Genomic DNA, 23,845 nt, shown 5'->3' on the forward strand with positions numbered 1-23,845 from the left:
AAATGAAAGTTCAGACAAGACGGAGTGGTTTGGGTCTTGCCTTTCAAGAACAATTCCATCTGTCCGTCCATTACCCTGAGGGGGGGAACTACTGACCCCCTCAGAGAGGATTTGCAACTTGGGCATCCTCGTCGATCCACAGCTGACATTGGAACATCATCTTTCGGCTGTGGCGAGGAGGGCGTTTGCCCAGGTTCACCTAGTACACCAGCTGCGGCCCTATTTGGACAGGGAGTCATTGCTCACAGTCACTCATGCCCTCATCACCTCGAGGTTTGATTACTGCAATGCTCTCTACATGGGGCTACCTCTGAAAAGTGTTTGGAAACTTCAGATCGTGCAGAACGCAGCTACGAGAGCCATCGTGGGGCTTCCAAGATTCGCCCACGTTTCTTCAACACTCCGTGGCTTGCATTGGCTGCCGATCAGTTTCCGCTCACAATTCAAAGTGTTGGTCATGCCCTTTAAAGCCCTACATGGCAATGGACCAGATTACTTCCAGAACCGCCTGCTACCGCACGAATCCCAGCGACCGATAATGTCCCACAGAATTGACCTTCTCTGGGTCCCGTCGACTAAACAATGTCGTTTGGGAAGAGCTTTCTCTGTGGCAGCCCCGGCCCTCTGGAACCAACTCCCCCTGGAGATTAGAACTGCCCCTACCCTCCCTGTCTTTCATAAACTACTCAAGACTCATTTATACCACCAGACATGGGGGAGTTGAGATAGCTCTTCCCCCTAGGCCATTACAAGTTATGCATGGTATGTTTGTGTGTATGTTTGGTTTTATAATAGGGATTTTTAGTTGTTTTTTATTATTGGATTGTACATGTTGTGTTTATTATCGTTGTTAGCCGCCCCGAGTCTGCGGAGAGGGGGGGGCATACAAATCCAATAAATTATTATTATTATTATTATTTATTAGTGTAACCAACTAACAAGATCCAAACATTTTTGTTGTTTTATTCTTTTTTTATGGTAGCAATTTGGAATGTTACAAACTTTTTGGAAGGATAATTATGATTGATCCTTCTGGTAGAAAAGTTAAATGTTATTTTCATTTATATATTCATATCTGCAGAAAGGGATATAAATATATTTGGAAATTTTTGCCCTTCCTTTTCGCTACTAAGGACGTCAACCAGAAAGCTGATTTCTTACCTAACATTACCCTGGATTATAACATCTATGAAAATTTCTTCAAGATAGAAATGACTACAGATCCTTTATTGGACGTTCTTTCTGATGGAGAGGCCAATGTTCCCAACTACAGGTGTGGAAGGCAGAGAAACACAGTGGCTGTAATGGAAGGGGCTGAGACTGGCATCTCCATCCAGATGTCAACCATGTTGGGAACCTACAAAATCCCACAGGTGTGTTTTTCTCAGAAGACAGTTTTCACTCATGCAATTTGAAGTCAGAAGAAGAAGAGAATTTTATTGTGGAAATAACAATTGGATTTTATTTAATTGAAAATACCACCATCTCCCATCCCTTTCAGATCAGTTACAGTCTTGCTTCCCAGATTCTGAGGGATAAAACTCAGTTTCCTTTCTTCTACCCGATGCTCCCTGCTGAAGGAATACAGTATCCAGGAATAGTCCAGCTTCTCCTCCATTTCAAGTGGACCTTGGTTGGTCTTGTGGCTCCAGAAACTGACCAAGGCGAGAGGTTCAGGAGGACAATGTCTTCTTTGATGTTAAAGAATGGCATTTGTACAGTTATATATCAAAGTGTCCCACTAAGTGTGCACCACATAGTTTTAATATTTGAACAATATTACAAATGGAGGCAAGTCAATGTCTTTGTTTACGGTTCGGAAATGAGTTTGTTTTGGATTGGAATGTTGATTATAGAAACAGTGATTCGAGGCTTTCAACAAGATTTTTTAGAAAAAGTCTGGATCACCAGAACTCAGTGGGATCTCACAGTGGACTTAATGTTTGCCAACCTTTCCTTTAAATACATTGGTGCCATTTTTTCCTTTATGATACAAAGAAGGAAATGGGTGAGCTATGATGCTTTTAATCTTTTTCTCAAATCTATATTAAATTTTTGGAAGAACACCTATACATGTTTATTTGCTAAGGATGCCTTTTCCATAAAAGTCTGGAGACGGTGCAGACAGAGAGAAGATCTAGTGTTTCTAAGGAAAGAGGAGATTGATCAGGTCCTCGCTCTAGACAGCTATCTCATTTACAACACCATCTGGGCTGTGGGAAGGGCCTTAAATTCAGCTTACATATCCACATCCAAGAGATCGGGGTGCAAAAAGGGCACGAAGACGGAAGCTTCAAGTCTGAAAGCTTGGCAGGTAATTCTTTTCTATAAGATAAGTTTCTATTTTTTTCAATCTGTTTTATTGATTTTTCACATTTCTTTTGAGCAAATCATATCATAGCATTTCTTCTAAACAAATATACAGCCTTTTATATATATTATTATTATATTTATACATCATTTTACAGTATTTTCTAATTCTACATCTTCATCCCATATTTTCTCTTTGATTTTCTATCATTAGTCCATTTATACTACTTTGCCCATACTTTTTAATAGTTTGAGTCCCTTTGTCCTCTAGGTTTTATGGTTAATTTGTCCATTTCTTCACAATCGCATTTATTCTTGATTATCAAATTTTCGATGGGTATATATGGGTTCCACCAGCATTGTGCACATGCAATTCTAGCAGCTGTTATGATGTGCAAAATCAGATAATAATAATAATAATAATAATAATAATAATAATAATAATAATAATAATCGTCGTCATCATCATCATCATCATCATGATCATGATGATGGAACTTGTTCCAATGGAACTTGTGCCGGAACTACCATTTACCAGTGGCAAAGAACTGGTGGGATCATAAGCCCGAAAAAGTGGTCGAAAATGAGCAAGCAAAACTACTGTGGGACTTCCGACTTCAGACTGACCGAATTCTGAAGCATAACACACCAGACATTGTGATCATGGAGAAAAGGAAAGTATGGATCATCGACATTGCAATCTCAGGAGACAGCAGAATTGAGGAGAAGCAGCTAGAGAAATTAGTGAAATACGAAGATCTAAAAATTGAGCTTCAACGACTCTGGCATAAGTCAGTGAAAGTGGTCCCAGTGGTACTTGGCACGCTGGGCGCAGTGCCAAAGGATCTCAGCGGACATTTGAAAACCATCGGAATTGACAAAATCTCCATCTGTCAATTGCAAAAGGCCGCTTTACTGGGATCGGCAAACATAATTCGCTGCTACATCATGCAGTCCTAGGTGCTTGGGAAGCGCCCGACTGGTGATGAAATATGAAATCCAGCATAGTGATATCGTTTGCTGTGTTGTATTGACATAATAATAATAATAATAATAATAATAATAATAATAATAATAATAATAATTTATTAGATTTGTATGCCACCCCTCTCCAAGGACTCATAGCGGCTTAAATTATCAAGCCACTCTGAGTCTTTGGAGAGGGGCGGCATACAAATCTAATAAATTATTATTGTTGTTGTTGTTGTTGTTATTGTTATCATTGTCATTATCATTATCATTATCATTATCGTTATCATTATCATCATCATCATCATCATCATCATCATTATCTGATTTTGCACATCACAACAGCTGCTAGGATGGCATGTGCACAACAGGCTTAAAACGGAGCCTTGGGGTACTCCACTGAATTCATCCCTCCACATAGATGCAATTCCATTGAGCACTACATGTTGAGTGTGGTAGGTTAGCTAGTTTTGAATCCATCTGGTGGTGTTGCTGTCCATCCCACATTTTTCTACTTTATCTAGTAGTAGGTTATGGTCCACTTTGTCAAATGCTTTATTGAAGTCCAAGTAAACCACATTGACAACATTCCCCTGGTCCACTAACTTTGTCACTTTGTCAAAGAATGCTATAAGATTAGTCTGGCATGATCCGTTTTTGACAAACCCATGTTAGCTTTTGGTTATTACTTTGTTTGCTTCTAGGTGTTTGTTTGTTGCTTGATTATCTTTTCCAAGTAACATCCAAACTGAATCAGAGTCCAAGTCAAACTACTTCTCAAAGTATATTTATTTATTTATTTATTTATTTACTTATTTGTCAAACAATTATAGGGTGATAATTTGTACATATTAAACATTAGATAAGTAATGATAAAAAGTAACAAAAGAAGACAATAGGACAGGGACGGTAGACACAATGGTGTGCTTATGCACGCCCCTTACAGACCTCTTAGAAAGGGGGAGAGGTCAATTGTAGTTCCAATATATTTCTGGAGCCTTCCTGGCACCTACATTGTGAAACATGAATCTGAGTTTCCCATTCAGTTGAAAGTTCACATTATTATTATTATTATTATTATTATTTATTAGATTTGTATGCCGCCCCTCTCTGAAGACTCGGAGCGGCTCACAACAACAAAACACAGTACAAATCCAATGATTAAAAAACAGTTTAAAACCCTTACTATAAAAACAGTCAAACATACATAAAAGGGAAACGGCCTGGGGGAGTCAATTTTCCCATGCCTGACGGCAGAGGTGGGTTTTAAGGAGTTTGCGAAAGGCAAGGAGAGTGGGGGCAGTCATGATCTCTTGGGGGAGTTGATTCCAGAGGGTTGGGGCTGCCACAGAGAAGGCTCTTCTCCTGGGTCCCGCCAGACAACATTGTTTTATCGACGGGACACGGAAAAGGTCAACTCTGTGGACCTAATCGGTCGCTGGCATTCGTGTGGCAGAAGGCGGTCCCTTGTCCCCCACCCACAAACTTGTCACATTGCCCACTCAGATTGTGTCAGTGTGACCAGTCCTTCCTCTGCTTCCACCAGGGTGGGTAGGCATAGGATGTCCTTGAACCACTCAAAATAATGTTTTGTGGCTACATTTGTTCTCTCCTGAAAATAACCCCTCCCAAGTTCCCATAAATATCAGGTCTTCTATAGATAGTGTGGCAAGCCATTAATTTATCACCAATCTCTGTACTGTCTTAATAGACACTTAATAAAAAAGTTCTGGGGTAGATTGTACTGTTATTCCTATTAATTCCCTGTAACCAATTATAGAAACATAGAAACATAGAAGACTGACGGCAGAAAAAGACCTCATGGTCCATCTAGTCTGCCCTTATACTATTTCGTGTATTTTATCTTACAATGGATATATGTTTATCCCAGGTATGTTTAAATTCAGTTACTGTGGATTTACCAACCATGTCAGCTGGAAGTTTGTTCCAAGGATCTACTACTCTTTCAGTAAAATATTATTTAGATTTGTATGCCGCCCCTCTCCGCAGACTCGGGGCGGCTCACAACAGAATTTTTTCTATATTTCTACCTCTCCCAGCACAGATGAAGGATCTTTTCAAAGAATGTCTGAAGTCCTTTATAATTATTTTTTTCCAGCTTCATTCCTTCCTTCAAAGCTCTCAGTTTCACAATAATTCCATCAATGGGGTACATTTTGAAAAGAAAGGAGATGTTACTGCTGATCTGGATATTGTGAACTGGGTCCTTTTCCCTAATAGGTCCATCAAGAGTATGAAATTTGGGAGTCTAGAAAAAAGGGCATCTCATATTTTGAAATTTACCATTGACCAGAAGAGTATTCCACAGATAGAATTGCTGAATAAGGTGGGAATAAAATTTATTTTATTCTACTGAAGGTAGTGAAAACAAGGATTTGATGTTATTTGGGGACAATGTGTCTTTTGGTTTTTATTTCAACTGATCCTTGACAATAAAAACTTAAAGGAGCTTTTTCAGCTATTCAGGCAGCTGTGAAAAATAGTCTTCAATATTCATTTAACTATTCGTTGAGTTTGAGGAAATAGAAGTAGATTGAACAAGTCATGTAGATTATTCATTCATTCATTCATTCATTCATTCATTCATTCATTCATTTATTAGATTTGTATGCCGCCCCTCTCCGAAGACTCGGGGCGGCTAACAACAATAAAAAAGACAATGTGAACAAATCTAATATTAAAAATAATCTTAAAAACCCCAATTTAAAGAACCAATCATACATACAAGCATACCATGTATAAATTCTATAAGCCTAGGGGGAAGGGAAAATTTCAATTCGCCCATGCCTGACGACAGTGGTGGGTTTTTAGGAGCTTGCGAAAGGCAAGGAGGGTGGGGGCAACTCTGATATCTGGGGGGAGCTGGTTCCAGAGGGTCGGGGCCACCACAGAGAAGGGTCTTCTCCTGAGTCCCGCCAAATGACATTGTTTAGTTGACAGGACCCGGAGAAGGCCAACTCTGTGGGACCTAACCGGTCGCTGGGATCCGTGCGGCAGAAGGCGGTCCTGGAGATATTCTGGTCTGATGCCATGAAGGGCTTTGTAGGTCATAACCAACACTTTGAATTGTGACCGGAAATTGATCAGCAACCAATGCAGACTGCGGAGTGTTGGTAATGTAATTCATTTAGCAAAAGATATCTATCCAATATTTCTCTCTGAGTCCAAACAACATTTTCCTGAGGGATATAATATCTAAATTTAGAATGAAAACATAAATATGTAATATGTAAAGAGCATGAGGAAGGAAGAGAAATAGAAAAGCAATATACATTTAAATGTTTTTGCTGCTCAAATGATTTGCCTGATTTTAATTAGTCACACCGGACATAACCAACCTTTTTTTCCCTTGCCAGTTTTATAAAAAATAATTTCATTTTCTGTGTATTTTTTCCCTCTTTCTTCAGCCTCTGCCTCATTCCAGGTGTGTGGAAAGCTGTCACCCTGGATTCATGAAAGTGGCTCAGGAAGGGAGGCCCATCTGCTGTTACAACTGTCTTCCTTGTGCAGAAGGAACCATCTCCACCATTGAAGGTCTGATATCTAGAAAGACCATAGACCCTGACTGTTTTAGTAGGGAATGCTTTGATTGACATTTTAAAGCCTGGATTTTTTTTAAAAAAAAAAACTCCCTATTTTAATATTTATTACATAATGAGTTTTACAAATAATATTGGAATTTATACTGGATGCATGTTAATAAATGGTAATTGCTCAATAAAGCTTGACATTACTAGGGGGCTGGCATTTCATGCACTTCATCTTCTTTACTGGTCAACCTCTGTCAATTTGTCTTGGCATTTCAAAGCGTTGATCTTTTCCTTTCCTGTCCTGTCTTAATACATTAATAAAGACTGATTTTTAAAAAAGATATGCAACTATAGGTCTGCCACAGGACTCTCTCCCTCTTCCTTCCTTCTTTTTTTCTTTCTTTTTTCCTTCTTCCTTCCTTCCTTCCCTCCTTCCCTCCCTCAAAGAAGAAAAGAAGAAGGGTTTTTTTTAGGTAAGTGAAACATATAAGATTTTCCCTAGAAGACAATTATTACTTGTATGCTGCTGCTCTCCGGGGACATGAGCATCTCCTAGGTTCAATTAGAGAAGATCCTTGCTATTTGCAAAGATAATTTAATAAAGGAGTTCCTCAACAGTCAGTTTACTCATAAAGTCCAGCAGTTGAGTTTGTTGGAGAAATGTCTTCCTTGAAGGATCCATTGAGGCCTTGAGTTCAACCTTCTTGTGTTTGAAACAGTCCAGTATAGAAGATCACAATAGAAACATAGAAACATAGAAGACTGATGGCAGAAAAAGACCTCATGATCCATCTAGTATGCCCTTATACAGTACAATGACAATATTTTCTTAAGTTCTTGGAGAGATGTGGACTACTTTAGATTTTTTCCCTCTGTAAAATCTGGTTCATGGTACGTGGATCACAAACCATGCAAACTGTAAACACAGATACAGCTCATCCTTGGAAGTGTGGCAGTGGTTCTTATTTCCCTTTGGCACTTATCTGTCTACACTTTACTACTTAACATTCTTAACCATTGCTGCATGCTACCTTTCTCCACAATATTGGATCAGAATATCACCAGTTTCACCCCAGTTATGCATTGGATGGAAAATCTTATTTTACAATAGATATTAATCTTACTCTTTTCAGATGCTGAAAAATGCACCAAATGTCCAGCAGATCAGCATCCAAATATCAACCAAGATGATTGTATACCTAAGATTGATATTTTCCTATCCTATCAAGAAAATTTAGGGATCACCTTGGCTTCCCTTGCCATGTTTCTGTCTTTGGTAACCAGCTTAATTTTGGGAATCTTCATTAAATTCCAAGAAACTCCTATAGTCAAAGCCAACAATCGGGATCTCTCCTACATTCTCCTTATCTCCCTCCTGCTTTCCTTCTTGACCACCTTCCTATTTCTTGGCCAGCCACGGACTGCTACTTGCCTTCTCCAACAAGCAGCATTCAACATTATCTTCTCAGTTGCCATTTCAACTGTCTTAGCCAAAACAATCATGGTTGTGTTAGCATTCTTGGCCACAAAACCAGGGAATAAAGTACAGCGATGGCTAAAGAAGAGCCTAGCCAACTCTATCATCATTTCTTGTTCTGTTGTGCAAATAGTCCTCTGCAGCATCTGGTTGAGCACTTCTCCCCCATTCCCTGAGTCAGACATGTACTCACAATCTGCAGGGATCATCCTGCAATGCAATCAGGGCTCCGTTTTGATGTTCTACCTTGCTCTTGGCTACATGGGCTTCCTGGCTATCGTCAGCTTCATGGTGGCTTTTCTGGCCAGGAATCTCCCTGGGGCCTTCAATGAAGCCAAGCTCATCACCTTCAGCATGCTGGTCTTCTGCAGTGTCTAGATCTCATTTGTACCCACCTACCTGAGCACCAAGGGGAAGTACATGGTGGTTGTGCAGGTCTTCTCCATCCTGGCCTCAGATTCTAGTTTGCTATGTTGCATCTTCATCCCTAAGTGCTACATTGTTTTTTTAAGACCAAACCTGAATACAAAAGAACATTTGTTATCAAAATAAAATGGTAGTTAACTTTAAGTACATCTTTCAAAAATGACAGAGTTATTATTTATTTATTAATTAAACTTGTAATAAGTTTGAGTTTTAGATTAGTTAATTTTATAGTTAATTGGATTTAAGATGTTTTCATTGTTTTTATATGTTGTAAGCTGCCCCAATTCTCAGAGAGGGGCGGCATATAAATCCAATAAATAAATCTAATAAATAAATAAATACATACATTTGTATGCCACTCATAGAAACATAGAAACATAGAAGATTGACGGCAGAAAAAGACCTCATGGTCCATCTAGTCTGCCCTTATACTATTTCCTGTATTTTATCTTAGGATGGATATATGTTTATCCCAGGCATGTTTAAATTCAGTTACTGTGGATTTACCAACCATGTCTGCTGGAAGTTTGTTCCAAGGATCTACTACTCTTTCAGTAAAATAATATTTTCTCATGTTGCTTTTGATCTTTTCCCCAACTAACTTCAGATTGTGTCCCCTTGTTCTTGTGTTCACTTTCCTATTAAAAACACTTCTCTCCTGAACCTTATTTAACCCTTTAACGTATTTAAATATTTTGATCATGTCCCCCCTTTTCCTTCTGTCCTCCAGACTATACAGATTGAGTTCATTAAGTCTTTCCTGATACATTTATTTATTTATTCATCCATCCATCCATCCATTTATTTATTTATTTATTTATTTATTAGATTTGTATGCCGCCCCTCTCCGTAGTTTTATGCTTAAGACCAGGGGTCCCCAAACCTTTTACACATGGGGCCAGTTCACTGTCCCTCAGACTGTTGGAGGGCCGGACTATAAAAAATACCTATGAACAAATCCCTATGCACACTGCACAAATCGTATTTAAAGTAAAAAACAAAATGGGAGCAAATACAATATTTAAAATAAAGAAGTAATTAAATAATTAAGTAATAAACTAATTTATACTTCTTTATTAACAAGTAAATTTAAACTTAAATCAACAAACTCCCTCCATTTCTCCTTCCTTCCTTCCCTCTCTCCCTCCCTCCTTCCTCTCCACTTCTCTCTTCCCTCTCTCTTTTCTTCCTTCTCTCTTATTTGTTTCATTTTCCTCTCCTTTGTTTTCTCTCCATCATTTTCTCATTTTTCTTTTTTTTCTCTCTCTCTCTCATTCTTTTCATCTATCCCCCTTTCTCTCTTCCTCTCTATCTCTCCCTCTTTCTCTCTCTCTTTCTTTCTCTGTCCCTCTCTCTTTCTCTCTCTTTCTTTCTGTCTCTCACTCATTCTCTTTCTCTCTCCCTCTTTGTATCTCTTACTCTTTCTCTCTCTCCCTCTCTCTCTATCTCCCTCTTTCTTTCTCTCCCTTTCTATCTCTCCCTCTTCCTTTCTCTCTCCCCCTCTCTTTCTCTCTCTCTTTTGCTTTCTCTCTCTCTCTCACTCTATTTCTATCACTCCCTCTCTCTTTCTTTCCCTCTCTATCTCTCCCTCTTTCTCTCTCTCTTGGTTTCTTTCTCTCTCACTTTCTCTCTCTCTTGATTTCTTTCTCTCTCCCCTCCTTTTTCTCTCTCTCTCTCATACACCACACTGGCAACAGAGCGAGAAAGAGAGAGAGCGCAGAGGGCGGCTTTTCAGTCCACGGCCCCCTGAATGAGTGGCTCCGCATGGCCCCAGCACTGGACTTCGCCGTTGCCTCCACCTCCATCTGGCTCTCCAGCTAACCCCCTGAATTCGCCTGAATGGAGGTGGTGGCAGCTTCAAGGGACCAACAGCTGGTCCTTCTTGGCGCTGCATTGCTGCAGCCCCTGAGTTCCGCTGCTGTCCCCGGGCACTGTTACCTCTAAGCTGCGCTGAGAGAGAAAGAGAGAGAGAGCAGAGAGCACCGGACTTTGCTGTCACTTCCACCCTCGTCTGGCTCTCCAGCTAAGAGGCAGCAGCCACGTCCACCCCTTTGCCCTCCATGGCGCCCAGCACCCGTCCCCATGCTGCCTCTGCCTCCCGGTAGCACACCCGGCCTCTTCCTGCAGGAACGGGTGGTGGGGTGGAAGTGGTTGGACTTATCTACATGCGTGCCTGCTGACTGGGAAGAGGGGAAAGAAAAAAAGTCTTCAAAGCTCAACTTGGCGGAAGGCAGAACTGAGCGTGCCGCAGCAAGTTTGCTTGGCGAAAAGGCAGCTACTCCTTTCTGGGCCTTTTTTTTCTCCCCCTCCAACACCCCTTTCCGAACGTCGTTTGCCACTTAGGAGCGACCCTCTCTCGGGCTTGTTGTGAATGCAGCGCGGATGAGGGGAAAAGCCATAATAAGCGCGAATTCGCAAAACCAGTTCGGCCTCTTCTTCGCCTCCTTACCCACTACTGAAGAAAAAAGAAGCTTCGTTGGGATTTTGGCTCTCCGCAGACTTTCCCTGCATAAATTAGTCGCAGAGCCGAGAGGCGTGCGGTGCAAGTGAGGCTCTTCCTGCAGAAACGGGTGGTGGGGCACTGCGAAGGGCTGCGCTTGAAGGCCGCCAGGGCGCCATTGTTGTCAATGTCGTGGCGCAAAGCCACGCAGTCCCGGATCGCTCGCTTCTCTGGCCAACAAAGTCGGCTGCCCGGGAAAGCACATTTGAAAAGCGCATGTTTAAAAAGCACGCTGCTTTTCCGGGCAGCCGACTTTGCACCCATTCCTGCAGGAAAAGCCTCGCTTACACCACGCGCCCTTCGGCCCTGCGACTAGTTTACGCGGGGAAAGTCTGCGGAGAGTCAAAATTCCAACGAAGCTTCTTTTTTCTTCAGTGCTTATTGGCTTATTTTGCTGATAAAATGTGTGTCCCCCCCATTTTTGTTAAAAAAATTTCAATTTATGTATAGTTTTGCTTGCAAAATGCATTCTATTTTACTAAAGTTGGCGTGGGATTGGTAGCTTGAACATTTCTGAACATAATGATATGAAAATTGAACTGGAAAAATTGATGCATATTTGTTTATTTTGCACATAAAAGTCTCCCCCCCTGTGTTCAATTATTTCAATTTATTTATTGTTAATTTCAAACTTACATACTTGTTTTTAGTAAAAGGATTTCTTTCATAAAAGTAGTTGTCTGACTATCATGTGCTTGCTTTTCAAAAGGATATTCCAAATATTTCTAGACAAATATATATAAAAAGTGAAAATAACACAGCAAGGCCAAGGGAGGGGGTGGCCCCTTTGTGGCCAAAATAAACAAATAAGAATCATTTTTTTCAGTTCATTTCTATTTTTCATATGATCAGGAATGTTCAATTTAGTATATCAAAACTTTTGGGGAAAAATTCCTTAGAGATTTGTAGCCTAAACAAATATAAATTTACACGAATTTCAGAAAAAAATTGGGGGGGGGGAGAATTTTGATCAAAATAAAAATATAAGCCTCAATGTTTTCAGTTCAATTTTCATATCCTTACATTCAGAAATGTTCAAACATGTTTCCCAGTGAAAAATGTTTTCAAAAAGACCAAATTCAAGTACCTAAAAAAAATAATTTTGGTCCAAGTCGTATACGACCCGAAACAGACTCAATGTGATTTCTTTCTTTGCCCAGAAAAAAATTAGCCCCCACCCCCACAAATATTTTGATGATGATCAGCAATGTTAAATTGAGTAAATGAATGCCTAAGATATTAAAAATATTTCGGATTTGGAGCCTAAAAAAATATAAAGTGAAAATGGTTGCAAGCAGCCAGGGGGGGAGGGAGGCATTATTTCTTATTTTTAAAAACCAATAAGCATCATTTCTTTCAGTTCATTTATATTTTTCTTATGTTCAGAAATGTTCAAACTACCAATCCCACACCAACTTTAGTAAAATTGGACACATTTTGCAAGCTAAACTATCCATAAATTGAAAAAAAAACTTCATAAATAAAGGGGGGGTCTGCCTTTTATAATCAAAATAAATCAATATGCATAATTTTTTCTGTTCAGTTTTCATATCATTGTGTGCAGAAATGTTCAGACTACTTTCCAAGGGAAAAAAGGTTTCAAATTGACCAAACATAAGCACTTCAAATGAAGAATTTTCGATCCGGGTCAGGGTGACCCGGGAACAGACCTCTAGGGATTATTTTTTTTTCCAGCAAGAAACCCCACCCCACCCACAAAAATTCTCATAGAGAAAATCCCTGAAATGACGCCAAGTCATGAAATTTCAAGTTTCAGATATGCAGGGAAATTTTTTTACAGGGTCTCAAACGTTGATTTCGAGTCTCACAGACCCGAACAGAACAGCAGGGTTTTAAATACCGACTATAGCAGAAGTAAATTATTCACAGCCCCCAGGCCTGCCAGCAGAGCTAGGTTTTCAAGGCTTTTCAGAAAGCCAGTAGGGTGGGGGCAGTATGAACCTTGCGGGGTAGTTGGTTCCAGAGAGCCAGGGCCATCACAGAGAAGGCTCTCCCCTGTGGCCCCGCCAATTTGCTGCATTAATGTTCCTAACAAAGTACAGGTATACAAATAATTATTTTCAAGAGAGGGTTTTTTTAACATTCCAATAGAAGTAAACCATTAAATATGTTTAGATTTGTATGCCGCCCCTCTCGAAGACTCGGAGAAATTACTTATTGCCAAGAAAGGCCAGGGATTAATATACTATTTGGAGCACCCATGGAAGGAAGAGCAAGACTCCAATCGACTTGAGTAGGTTAATATAAGCCATCATTAACTAGTACTTGCAAACAGAGGATGCTCGTGACTCAAACACTATGTTGGTGTCCTTTTCCCCCAGACTCTTTGGATTTCAGACTTTGACTGCCTTATTCTCATTGTAGTAAATATCAACAAAAATTATATGGACAATATCATACCCAGAATATCATGCACCAACCCAGAATTGATCTTTCCCTTCATATGCAGGACTATTGATATCATAGAGATGTTTCCTAAGAAAACTATTGCCTCCTCATTTAATGAAGGGGGGTGTCAACAGTGAAGCAGTGGAAGTGATGTGCCAGTGTCTGGAGACTGTTAGGGTCTGGATGGGTGCTAGCAGGCTCAAACTCAATCCCGACAAGATGGAGTGGCTGTGAGTTCTGCCTCCCAGGGACACCTCCATCTGTCCATCCATTACCCTGGAGGGCGGAGACTTGGGAATTCTCCTCGATCCACAGTTGACATTGGACCATCATCTTTCAGCTGTGTCGAGGGGGACGGTCGCCTATGTTCGCCTGCTGCACCAGTTGTGGCCCTACCTGGACAGGGACTCTCTACTCAGTCACCATGCCCTTATCACCTTGAGGTTTGACTACTGCAATGCTTTCTACATGGGGCTACCTTTGAAGAGTGTTCAGAAACTTCGAATTGTAGCCATGTGAGTGGTTATGGGCCTTCCAAGGCATACCCATATTTCTCTAGCACTCCATGAACTGCATTGGCTGCCAATTGGTTTCCGGATGCAAATCAAAGTGTTGGTTCTGATCTATTAAGCCCTACATAGCATTGGACCAGATTAACTCCGGGACTGCCTTCTGCCACATGAGTCCCAGCGATCAGTTAGGTCCAACAGCGTTTGTTTGTTTGTTTCTTTCTTTCTTTATTTCTTTATTTCTTTCTTTATTTATTCATTCATTCATTCATTTATTAATTTATTTATTAGATTTGTATGCTGCCCCTCTCCGTAGACTCGGGGCGGCTAACAATAATAAAACAGCATATGACAAATCTAATATTAAAATAATTAAGAAACCCTTATTAAAACCCAAACATATACACAAATATACCATGCATAATTTCTATAGGCCTGGGGGAAAAGGAATATCTCAATTCCCCCATGCCTGATGACAGAGGGGGGTTTTAAAGAGCTTACGAAAGGCAAGGAGGGTGGGAGCAACTCTGATATCTGTGGGGAGCTGGTTCCAGAGGGTCGGGGCTGCAACAGAGAAGGCTCTTCCCCTGGGTCCCACCAAATGACATTGTTTAGTCAATGGGACCCAGAAAAGGCCAACTCTGTGGGACCTAACTGGTCGCTGGGATTCTTGTGGCAGAAGACGGTCCCGGAGATATTCTGGTCCGATGCCATGAAGGGTTTTATAGGTCATAACCAACACTTTGAATTGTGACCAGAAACTGATCGGCAACCAATGCAGACTGCGGAGTGTTGGTGTAACATGGGCATACTTGGGGAAGCCCATGATTGTTCTCGCAGCTGCATTCTGCACGATCTGGCCTTCTCCAGGTTCTGTCAACTAGAAAATGTCCTTTGGCGGGACCTAGGAAATGTGCCTTCTCTGTTGGGGCCCCCGGCCCTTTGGAATCAGCTCCCCCCAGAGATTCACACTGCCCCACCCTCCTTGCTTAAAGTTGAAAGACCTATCTGTGCTGCCAAGCTTGGGACCCTTAGGCCCTAGCCTCCTGGCCGACAAGTGTAGTATGTCTTGCTGTGTGAATGGGAATGAATGATTTTAAATATTATTAGAGTTTTTAAAGTTTTTTAGCCATATTAATTGGATTTTTTTAGATATGTATATTGTATTTTGTTTTGATATGTTGTGAGCTGCCCTGTGCCCTCGGAGAGAGGCAGCATACGAATCCAATAAATAAATAATAATAAATAATTTTATATATGTGGTCTTGTGTTTTAACTAGCTGTTTTTTAATTGTTTAAATTTATTTCGGGGGGGTATTTTAAGGAAGGATAGCAGTTGAATGTATACAGTGAGGTCTGACAGGAGTATGTATGTATTAGATCATGCAGAATGCAGCTGCGAGAGGTATCATGGGATTTCCTAAATATGCCCATGTCACACCAACACTCCGCAGTCTGCATTGGTTGCTGATCAGTTTCCGGTCACAATTCAAAATGTTGGTTATGACCTATAAAGCCCTTCATGGCACCGGACCAGAATATCTCCGGGACCACCTTTTGCCGCACAAATCCCACCGACCAGTCAGGTCCCACAGAGTTGGCCTTCTCCGGGTCCTGTCAACTAAACAATGTCGTTTGGCAGGACCCAGGGGAAGAGCCTTCTCTGTGGAGGCCCCGACCCTTTGGAACCAACTCCCCCCAGATATCAGAGTTGCCCCCACCCTCCTAGCCTTTCGTAAGCTCCTTAAAACCCACCTCTGTCGTCAGGCATGGGGGAATTGACATTTTCCCTCACCCTAGGCTTATAAAATGTATGCATGATATGCTAGTATGTATGATTGGTTTCTAAACTGGGTTTTTTAAAATTAACTTAAATATTAGATTTGTTTACATTGTATTGTTGTTGCTGTGAGCCGCCCCGAGTCTGCGGAGAGGGGCGGCATACAAATCTGATTAATAAATAAATAAATAAATAAATAAATTAGAAGGGGAGTGTGATTTGGATGAGTGGTCTGAATGGAAAGGTCAGCCTGCTGGGTGATGGAGAGGCTAGAGGGATGGGTGCTATCTCTGGGGAGGCAGAGGGATGGAACCAGGGGTGGGCATCAGCCAGTAAAGGGGGGGCCTCTGTTCTGGTAGCGGACCGCCGGCCATGCATGCATCATGCATGCACCGTGCATGCCAACTGGCATGATTTCGCATGTGCGGAAACAAAGAAATTGTGATTTTTGCCAAAATCTCAGTGCCAGAAGGATGTTCGGGTGGGATTTCAGTTGCTGCACATGTGCAGCAGCTGAATCTCATAGCAGCACCTAGAGCAGCAGCTGGGTTAGTTGGTGTTAGTGGGGGGTCAGAGGTCGACCTCTAGGTCTCTCTCTTGTGGGGTGCCACAGGGGTCGGTCCTCTCCCCCATGCTATTTAGATTATATTAGATTTATTGGATTTATATGCCGCCCCTCTCTGTAGACTCTGGGCGGCTCACAACAATGGTAAACAATACATAGTAAAAAATCTAATATTTAGCAATCTAAATTACAGTTTTAAATTAAAAAATCCAAAAGAAACCCCAATATATAAAAAACAAGCAAACAGTCGAATCATACACAGAAACTACATGGGCAAGGGGGAGATGTTTCAATTCCCCCATGCCTGACGGCAGAGGTGGGTTTTAAGGAGTTTCTGAAAGGCAAGGAGGGTGGGGGCAATCCTAATCTCTGGGGGGAGCTGGTTCCAGTGGGTCGGGGCCGCCACAGAGAAGGCTCTTCCCCTGGGTCCTGCCAGACGACATTGTTTAGTCGACGGGACCCAGAGAAGGCCCACTCTGTGGGACCTAACCGGTCGCTGGGATTCGTGCGGCAGAAGGCGGTCCCGGAGATATTCTGGTCTGATGCCATGTAGGGCTTTATAGGTCATAACCAACACTTTGAATTGTGACCGGAAACTGATTGGCAATCAGTGCAGACTGCGGAGTGTTGGAGTAACATGGGCATACTTAGAGAAGCCCATGATTGCTCTCGCAGCTGCATTCTGCACGATCTGAAGTTTCCGAACATTCTTCAAAGGTAGCCCCATGTAGAGAGAATTACAGTAGTCGAGTCTTGAGGTGATGAGTGCATGAGTGACTGTGAGCAGTGACTCTCGATCCAGATAGGGCCACAACTGGTGCACGAGGCGAACCTGGGCAAATGCCCCCCTCGCCACAGCTGAAAGATGTTTCTCTAATGTGAGCTTTAGATCAAGGAGGATGCCCAAGTTGTGGACCCTCTCTGAGGGGGTCAATACTTCCCCCGCCCAGGGTAATGGAAGGACAGATGGAGCTGTCCTTGGGAGGCAAAACCCAAAGCCACTCCGTCTTATCCGGGTTGAGTTTGAGTCTGTTGACACCCATCCAGGCCCCAACAGCCTCCAGGCACCAGCACATCATTTCCACTGCTTCATTGAATGGACATGGGGTGGAGATGTACAGCTGGGTATAATCAGCGTACTGATGATACCTCACCCCATGCCCTTGGATGATCTCCCCCAGCGGTTTCATGTAGCTATTAAATAGCAGGGGGGAGAGGACCGACCCCTGAGGCACCCCACAAAAGAGAGACCTCGAGGTCGACCTCTGACCCCCCACTAACACCGACTACGACCGGCCAGCGAGGTAGGAGGAGAACCACTGGAGAACAGTGCCTCCCACTCCCAACCCCTCCAGCCGGCACAGAAGGATACCATTGTCAATGGTATCAAAAGCTCCTGAGAGGTCGAGAAGCACCAGGACAGAGGATAAACCCCAGTCCCGGGCCCGCCAGAGATCATCCATCAACGCGACCAAAGCAGTTTCTTTGCTGTAACCAGGCCTGAAACCCGACTGCTGAGGACCTAGATAATTGGCTTCTTCCAAGGACCGCTGCAGCTGGAGCACCACCACCTTCTCAACAACCTTCCCCATAAAGGGAAGGTTGGAGACTGGATGATAGTTATTAAGTACGGCTGGGTGCAGGGAAGGCTTCTTGAGGAGGGGGCGCACAAGTGCCTCCTTGTACGGAGCCGGGAAGGACCCCCTCCCCAAAGAATCATTGATAATCTCCTGGACCCAGCTCCACGTCACCTCCCTGCTGGCCGAGACCAGCCAGGAGGGACACGGATGCAGTAGGCAGGTGTCGGAACTCACAGCTCCAATGGCCTTGTCCACTTCATCAGGTGTCACCAGATCTTCCCAGACAGGTGGACAAGTACGGGCCTCAGTCACATCGACTGACTCATTGTCAGTAGACTCTGTTATCCAATCGGAGTCGAGGTCCGCCTGGATCCAAGCGATTTTATCAGCGAAAAATGTATTAAATTCCTTGGCACTACTCTGCAAGGGCTCCCCAACTCCCCGCTGATTAAGAAGGGAGTGGGTCACTCTAAACAGAGCGGCCAGGTGAGATTCCGCTGATGCAATCATGGCGGCATGATATGCACATCTTGCCGCCTTGAGCGCCACTTTGTAAGTTTTAATAAAAGCTCTTACATGTGTTTGATCGGATTCAGACTTACTCTTCCTCCACCGCTTCTCCAGACGTCTCTTCTGGCGTTTCAACTCCCGGAGCTCCTCATTGACCTATGGAGCTCGACGGGGTCTAGTGCCGCAGAGAGGTCGAAATGGCGCAATCCGGTCAAGAGCCTCCGCTGCAGCCTTGTTCCAGGCCTCAGCAAGAGACTCTGCCAAACTGTGGACGAGTGTATCTGGGATAACCCCAAACACCCTCTGAAAACCTTCAGGATCCATCAGGCGTCTGGGGTGGAACCTCTTAATCAGTTCCGCCTCCCTGCGGGGAAGGATTGGAGCCAGGAAGTTAAGCTGCAGTAGAAAATGATCTGATCATGACAAAGGCAACTCTTCTAAGCCCCTTAGTCTCAGATCATTACTCAGTTGCTCAGAGAGGAATACAATGTCGGGTGCGTGCCCCCCCTCGTGAGGCAGACCTTGTACTACTTGAGTCAGGTCCATGGTTGTCATGGTGGCCATGAATTCCTGTGCCAGTCCAGAGGCTCCACCGAGCGACAGTAGGTTAAAGTCCCCCAAGACAATAAGTCTGGGGAACCCCACCGCCAGCCCGGCTACCTCCTCGAGCAGCACAGGCAGGGCTGTTGACACGCAGCTCGGAGGCAGGTACGTGAGTAACAAGCCCACCTGAACCCCTAAGTCCAACTTCACCAGGAGGGACTCGCAACCCACAATCTCTGGAGCAATGAGTCTACGCAGGCATAGGCTCTCCCTGGCTATAATAGCCACTCCCCCCCCCTTCCCTGGGGTCGAGGTTGCTGCCATATCTGAAACCTGGCTGGGCAAATTTCAGAGACAGGAACTGCTCCCTCCGGATCCAGCCAGGTTTCGGTCACACAAGCCAGGTCGGCCTCCTCCTCCAGGATCAAATCAAATCCTGGATGAGGAGAGCTTTATTTACCACCAACCTGGCATTGTGTAACAGCAGCCTGAGCCCAGGGCCAGAATTACACTCATCACCAGTACCTTGGATTGAGCTCATGGAGCTGGAAGAAGGAATCGCTATTAAGCAGCGATCCCTCCTTCCCCTGGAATGGCTAGCTCCATGGCCCCCGCCATATCTGCCTCTCCCCAGCAGGACGGTAATATTTTGACCCTCTGCCACCCCAGAGATAGGTGCCCCCTCCCCTCCTGCCTCTCCAGCATCAGGTGTGTCAAGAATTTCATTTAAATCATATCCATTCATTTCATACATACTATGATCCCACCCACCCACCCCATTCCATTCACCATCTCCCTCCCATCCACCCCCATTCATTTCATTCCCGTAATTATAAAAAACCATTCTTAAAAACCCTAATAATTAATTTAAATAAATTAATTAAAAGCACTAATAATATTATCCCATTCACTCCTAGCGCCAATAGTTTAACCCCTAAAATTAATTAAAAGACAGTAAACATAAAAACATATATCACATGGACAAAAATTGCATAGAAGTCATTAATTTGCTGATAGTTCTTAAAAGGGTAAAAAGCAAAAGCAAAAAGCAAAAGAAGTCGCAGCAAGAGGGCGCCAAACTCCAAGTTGGATAGGCTGGTTAGTTCTCAAAGTCAAAAAAGTTCTAGAAAAGCCGAATATCAGTATCTGAATCTCAGAGTTTAAGTACAGTTTGGTCTTTCTGGTGCTGGTCAAAATCAGGGACCAGTACTGTAAAAATTCTGTCTCTTTACCTCGATTGTAAATGTCCCAAGTTCCTTCTCTATGGGGGCTCCAATTTTCGTGAAATGCCCTAGTCGATCTCCAGTAGTCCTCAGTCCCACTATGGAACATCGCCATCACCCCTTCATAGCTCCACGTAGCCTACACAGCCGCAAATCGCTTTTAGTAACCTCCACACTACACGATTTCGATGACACTCCATTTTCTCTTTTTCGCAATAGCGAAACGACGTCCCTCCAACATCCAGTGCCCCCCCTTCAGCATCCTGGCATCTTAGGTCCGTACAAACTATCTTAATCTCAGTCTCAGTCTGGGGTAAGTGTAAGGGACAGAATGCAATTGGCGGCTCAGTCGTTTTTTGTTTTTGTTTTTACAGCCGCCATTCCCAAATCCCAGCTGATCAGCCAATCAGCCCTTTAATATCTACATGAAACTGCTGGGTGAGATCATCCAGGGGCATGGGGTGAGTTATCATCAGTACGCTGATGATACCCAGCTGTACATCTCCACCCCATATCCAGTTTGCGAAGCAGTGGAAGTGATGTGCTGGTGCCTGGAGGCTGTTAGGGTCTGGATGGGTGTCAATAGGCTCAAACTCAACCCTGACAAGACAGAGTGGCTGTGGATTTTGCCTCCCAAGGACAATTCCATCTGTCCGTCCATTACCTTGGGGGGGGGTGTTATTGACTCCCTCCGCGAGTTCCTGCAACTTTGGTGTCCTCCTTGATCCACAGCTAACATTAGAGAACCATCTTTTGGCTGTGGTGAGGAGGACGTTTGCCCAGGTTTGCCTGGTGCACCAGTTGCAGCCCTATTTGGACCGGGAGTCACTCCTCACAGTCACTCATGCCCTCATCACCTTGAGGTTCGACTACTGCAATGGTCTCTACATGGGGCTACCTTTGAAGAGTGTTAAGAAACTTCAGATCATGCAGAATGCAGCTGCGCGAACTACCATGGTCCTCCCTAGGTACGGCCATATTTCATCAACACTCTGCAGCTTGCACTGACTGGCGATCAGTTTCTGGTCACAATTCAAAGTGTTGGTAATGATCTATAAAGCCCTACATGGCATCGGATCAGAATACCTACAGGACCACCTTCTGCTGCATGAATCGCAGCGGCCGATTAGGTCTCACAGAGTTGGCCATCTCCGGGTCAATGTCAGCTGGCAGGACCTAGGGGAATAGCCTTCTCTGTGGCAGCCCTGTCCCTCAGGAATCAACTCCCCCCAGAGATTCTAATTGTCCCCACCCTCCCCATCTTCCGCAAGATGTTAAAGACTCACCTATGCTGCCAGGTATGGGAGTATTAACTCCTCCCCTAACTTCTGAGTATAGCACTTGAGAATGGTATGACTGTGTCACCTTGATTGTTTTTAATATTAAGGGGTTTTAATTCTACTTTTATTAATTGGATTTGTATTATTGTTTATTGTATTTATTGTTGTTGTGAGCTGCCCCGAGTCTTCGGAGAGGGGTGGCATACAAATCTAATAAATTGAATTGAATTGAATTGGGACCAGCAGCAACAGTGGCAGGCCTGAGCTTCAGCTGTGTGGCCTGCTGTCTACCCTCCCGGGCTGCAGGCATTTCTTGGTACATGCGACAAAGGCCACAACTTGCTCGGGGCACCATCGCAGTGCTGAGAGATGCCTGCATTTTATTTTACTTTTTATTTTTATTTTTATTTTATTTTATTTTATTTTATTTTATTTTATTTTATTTTATTTTATTTTATTTTATTTTATTTTATTTTATTTTATTTTATTTTATTTTATTTTATTTTATTTTATTTTATTATTTTATTTTATTTTATTTTATTTTATTTTATTTTATTTTATTTTATTTTATTTTATTTTATTTTATTTTATTTTATTTTATTTTATTTTATTTTATTTTATTTTATTTTATTTTATTTTATTTTATTTTATTTTATTTTATTTTATTTTATTTTATTTTATTTTATTTTATTTTATTTTATTTTATTTTATTTTATTTTATTTTATTTTATTTTATTTTATTTTATTTTATTTTATTTTATTTTATTTTATTTTATTTTATTTTATTTTATTTTATTTTATTTTATTTTATTTTATTTTATTTTATTTTATTTTATTTTATTTTATTTTATTTTATTTTATTTTATTTTATTTTATTTTATTTTATTTTATTTTATTTTATTTTATTTTATTTTATTTTATTTTATTTTATTTTATTTTATTTTATTTTATTTTATTTTATTTTATTTTATTTTATTTTATTTTATTTTATTTTATTTTATTTTATTTTATTTTATTTTATTTTATTTTATTTTATTTTATTTTATTTTATTTTATTTTATTTTATTTTATTTTATTTTATTTTATTTTATTTTATTTTATTTTATTTTATTTTATTTTATTTTATTTTATTTTATTTTATTTTATTTTATTTTATTTTATTTTATTTTATTTTATTTTATTTTATTTTATTTTATTTTATTTTATTTTATTTTATTTTATTTTATTTTATTTTATTTTATTTTATTTTATTTTATTTTATTTTATTTTATTTTATTTTATTTTATTTTATTTTATTTTATTTTATTTTATTTTATTTTATTTTATTTTATTTTATTTTATTTTATTTTATTTTATTTTATTTTATTTTATTTTATTTTATTTTATTTTATTTTATTTTATTTTATTTTATTGTATTGTATTGTATTGTATTGTATTGTATTGTATTGTATTTTATTGTATTTTATTTTATTTTATTTTATTGTATTTTATTTTATTTCTTTCCTTTCCTTTCCTTTCCTTTCATTTCATATTTTATTTATTTATCTATCTATCTATCATCTATCTATCTATCTATCTATCTATCTATCTATCTATCTATCTATCTATCTATCTATCTATCTATCTATTTAGTCCAATACAGGAGATACTCATAAAATATATCTAAGAAATAATAGAAAAGAAGGTATAGTAATAGAACATATCAATGAAAAAACAGAAGAAGAGATATAGGAATAGAAGAAAGGTATAGGAGATATAGGAGAGGAATAGGACAGGGGACGGAAGGCACTCTAGTGCACTTGTACTTGCCCCTTACTCACCTCTTAGAAATCTGGAGAGGTCAACCATAGATAATCTAAGGGTAAAGTATTGGGGGTTTGGGGATGACACTACGGAGTCTGGTAATGAGTCCCACGCTTCGACAACTTGGTTACTGAAGTCATATTTTTTACAGTCAAGTTTGAAACAATGTGTGTGGGGGTCTTTATTTCTGATAATTGATCCGACTGGACAGAACATGTTCTAACTTACCTCGACACTGGTTCACTTCCTCATGTGTCACGTAGGTGCACCATGTGTGCACATGTACATGCACAGTGCTGAAAACCCAGCTTCTGCACATGCACAGAAACAAAAAGTAGCTTCTCTGTGAGTGCAGAAGTGAAAACCAAGATTGTGGCGCCTTTGGAGCTGCCAAGAGAGCCAGCTCAGGG

General features: G+C 41.2%; 1 pseudogene; it reads left to right on the plus strand.

Annotated features, from left to right (window-relative positions):
* Window positions 1-1,211: 1,211 nt before the first annotated feature.
* Window positions 1,212-8,859, plus strand: LOC139163267 (vomeronasal type-2 receptor 26-like; annotated as a pseudogene).
* The last annotated feature ends 14,986 nt before the right edge of the window (window positions 8,860-23,845 follow it).

The sequence above is a fragment of the Erythrolamprus reginae genome, chromosome 2 (genome assembly GCF_031021105.1).
Source record: "Erythrolamprus reginae isolate rEryReg1 chromosome 2, rEryReg1.hap1, whole genome shotgun sequence".
Classification (NCBI taxonomy): domain Eukaryota; kingdom Metazoa; phylum Chordata; class Lepidosauria; order Squamata; family Dipsadidae; genus Erythrolamprus; species Erythrolamprus reginae.